Source organism: Varroa jacobsoni, unplaced genomic scaffold, assembly GCF_002532875.2.
Source record: "Varroa jacobsoni isolate VJ856 unplaced genomic scaffold, vjacob_1.0 scaffold_1315, whole genome shotgun sequence".
In the NCBI taxonomy this organism is placed as follows: Eukaryota; Metazoa; Arthropoda; class Arachnida; order Mesostigmata; family Varroidae; genus Varroa; species Varroa jacobsoni.
Window position 1 is genome coordinate 230,357 of NW_019214217.1, and position 3,690 is coordinate 234,046.

At 41.7% G+C, this 3,690-nt stretch overlaps 1 long non-coding RNA gene across 1 annotated transcript in view; it reads left to right on the forward strand.

The window, feature by feature from the left end:
- The window catches only part of LOC111268738 (uncharacterized), a 3,421-nt gene extending 1,219 nt beyond the window's left edge, over nucleotides 1–2,202 (forward strand). The window contains exons 2-3 of the long non-coding RNA XR_002685385.2: nucleotides 998–1,221; nucleotides 2,027–2,202. This is a non-coding gene — a long non-coding RNA (uncharacterized LOC111268738). The remainder of the gene's footprint in view (nucleotides 1–997; nucleotides 1,222–2,026) is intronic.
- Nucleotides 2,203–3,690: the final 1,488 nt, after the last annotated feature.

The following is a 3,690-nucleotide window of genomic DNA, read 5'->3' on the forward strand; positions in this document are numbered from 1 at the left end:
GACGTTCCTATTTTCACGATGCATGGGGCTCCTTTTTTCCTTTCCCAAATGATTAGCTGTTGGTGTTATAACGACCTCATTCACCAAATAATGACTTCTCTTCAAAGGCATCGTCACTGTCTTCACTTCGAAACGGCGATGCTGCTAATGACAATATCGCGTGATGATGCGTCGATAGCTGTTCTTACTGTCATTGTTATCAATAATCGAACGTACATGTTAGTACTGGGACGAAGACTCTGTCCGATAATTCAACAATCAAATTTGAAGCAAATCATATCTGCCTGTTACTGGCCGTAGCGTGTGATCTTAAACGTGCGAGGACGCAATTTCATCTTCTCTAGCGTAAGGTCGCACCAAACATATCTGAACCCTGATACGATGTCGACGTTAGAAATTCTACAACAAATACACCAAGATATTATAGTATTCTGAAAAGATCCTAATCAAGCTAGCTCGCAAAAAGGAAGGATCAAGCCCACTGTAGGTACAATTATGTGTCATTCTTAAGGGCTAGATCCCACCGCTCGGGGACCTGCTAAATGAAAGTCAATAGCTAATAGATACAATGCAAGACTGCGTTCCTTATATAAACAGGAAGGTGCTACGATTGTGTTCGATTTGTCGAAGCCTTTTTCACAGGATACATCATCCGAGCGTTCAACTCAAATCGATAGGTCGTCAGTTATTTGTGGATTGTATCATTTATGCGAGTACTCCGCTAGGGTTCTTTACGTTAGGGTGACATCGGAATTTGGCGTTCTACCATGCCAATTCAATAAGGTATGCTCCGCTAACAGGTTTCGAGTAAAAACACTAGAATTTTACACGAACATTTCTAGCGTTCTAGTCGTTGTGACGCCTGTCGACCATATACAGACAAGCACAACGAGCCAGGAGGGCTTGTACAGTGCAAACGTTTATACAATATGGCGTATCGATATTAAATTGCGCGATCGAATACGGTCCGATTCCTGCTTCTGACGTCGCATTACAGGCCTTTACAAGGACGCAGATATGAGACTGTATAACAACGTTGCTGAATGAGGTGGACTGTCAGAGTGTTCTTATACGCGCGATAGTTAAATCAGATCTGTTGCAGCCGTCGTTGTAAAGACAGGAAGGGGGGAAGGGTCTCTTCCCGTGCCGCCATGATACTCGAAGTAACAACGATCACGATGCGGATAATGGCTCCTGTTTTACGTTACGGAAAATCAACTGGTGTGTACTGCATCTTTCCAACAAGAAGTAAAGAAACGATGACTATATACGATTTTCTAGTACCTTTTGGTTTGAATAAAGCTTTCTTCGGACTAAAACTAGGTTAAATCATGTGTTACCGTTAGGGTATACGATCGATTACACCGCGCCCGCTAAATCCGCCTTCGTAACTAGTCTGATTTTATCTAATTTTTATCATTTTTTCAAATGCGTACCATTCAGCCATTGTGTGTACGGATAAACAGTGTCATCAACCATATAATAACAAAATGAGTCTACAAATACTAAAATCGAATGTTATCAGTATCGACATGTTCCACATTTGAACTGCCACAGAAGCCGTAATAATAATAATAATTTATTAATAGATTTCGCTAATGATGCATAGATGGCGTTTCTGGTGATGCTAACGATCCGTGAGTCTATGATTATCGTACTTCTTTGAGTGCATCGGGAAACGAGTTGGGGGAACGAGATAACAGACATCACTGCTAAATCAGCACAAAACCAGCGGATGCATAGTTAAGACCAATGCTATCGGGTCCATGTTATGGCTTTTTCCCCTCAAATAATAAAACGATCAGAACAGGGAACTGGGTCTCCAAATGAAAGCATAGGGTCAATACACATCACATAGACTATAAAAGGACCCTTCTAATCGAAGACAAATCGGCCGAGAAATTATGTTGCAAAGCTTCTGTACAATTCTCGCACGCTTTATTATTAAATATATATCATACCCCTACGCCAAATTTATTGTCGCCCTAGCCAGGTATTCAAAAGGATAACGATATACGATTCACAGGTCCTGAAAATGCTGCTGCTGTCTTGGTCAGTGAAACGGTCGTCACGAATGAATTACCACCATTGTACCACTTGGTCCGACGAAATCTACAGTTCCACAAAGTGTCTGACGAAAGCTGTACACTGAATCTGTTATAATAAAAAGTCTATTTTCTATTTGTATCTCGTTCCACAACGGAGTTCTGTTAGATCAAGGTCTAACCCTGTCGTTATTCCGCGTAGTGCCTGAGAAGCAGGCCTCACGGGGAAGTTTTTCAATTGCGCCTATATTTGTCCTATAAACAAGGCAAAATCAGCCAGTGAGTATACAAGGCGGTTGCATGAGTCTAGCAGCCTGTTTAAAACAGCTACATTCAGTCGATATAGTGCTGCCAGACTAAAGGCACAAACTCTGTTCCGCGCTGAATACCACTATAGTCTTTGCTATCCGCTCTTAAATACGTAAACTGGTTTACGGACTCAGGCAGTAGACACGGAATCTATTGATAAATTTAATTTCTCCCATCTTGAGTCTATTACAGTCCTTCGTAGGCTGATCGAATTAAACTGCATGAAAATGCGCTCACGAAGTAGACGCTACGAAACTGTCCCCTTCCTAGAAGCCACGTGAAAATAAATTGCTAACCTTTGTGTACGCTCTGTTCCAATTGAATTTGGAGAACCCCCTACCCAATGATTTAAGAATTACCACATAACAGACCCTATCATATCGGCAATATTTTTCAAAAATAATCACTTTCGATCAGGCTAGCATGGATGCTACACCACTCTACCTCATCGATATCATCAAAAATCCATAAAATAGAAATTTCAGAATTTAATGTAGACCTGTGTAGACGCTGCGCATGCTTCGTAAGTAAAGGAGTTTGTCGAAGTGATCACAAAAACACACCGATGGGTGTGTATCAAGTCTAGGCCTGGTACGACGGTCAAATCCTCTTCAGTATACTGTTTTCGAATAGAATAATTGCAAACACTTAATTAAGCGCTGTAAAATGGTCGGGTCTTCTCTTCACTTGCAAGCTAGAAGCAAATTTAAATTCAGTACTCGCCCTTCCTTTTTTTGAGAACCACATATTCCTTGGTCCATGTATAAATATCTAGGAGATTTCCGTTTCCATTTTTTTCGTACGGGACCCCGCAGCCATCCTGGCTCATACTTGGTCTTGACCTGCCAAAAACAGAAAAGCAGGTCTACCTATTTGAGTCCATTCTGTGCTCGCTATACGTGGAGTCTCAATTAAAACACATTATTGAACCCCGACGAATCCAAATCTCATCAACTTACCTAGATTTACTGAACAAATGCCGTTCAGTATTTTCAAACATGAGTAGCTTTTCTCGTTTTCTGTCGTCAGTTATCTTCTTCATCTGGCTGCATCTTGTATACCCATACATTATACAACAGTGCACCGTACTTGGTGTTCAGTCAGTGAATTAAAGCTCTTTTCCGTTGATTGCTTTGTTTATAAGCTTCGCTAGTGACCCATCTCGCCGTCACCTTTGTTATCTTTCATGGTCCCGTTCCGGTTGCCCCTGAACCATATGCAACCATAGCCATATACCCTTTTGTCTTTTCTGCAGTGAACAGAAATAGGCCTAACGCAATCGTTTGTTAACCAACGCCGCCGCCGCCGCCGCCGCCGCTTTTAAGCGGCAGTGGGA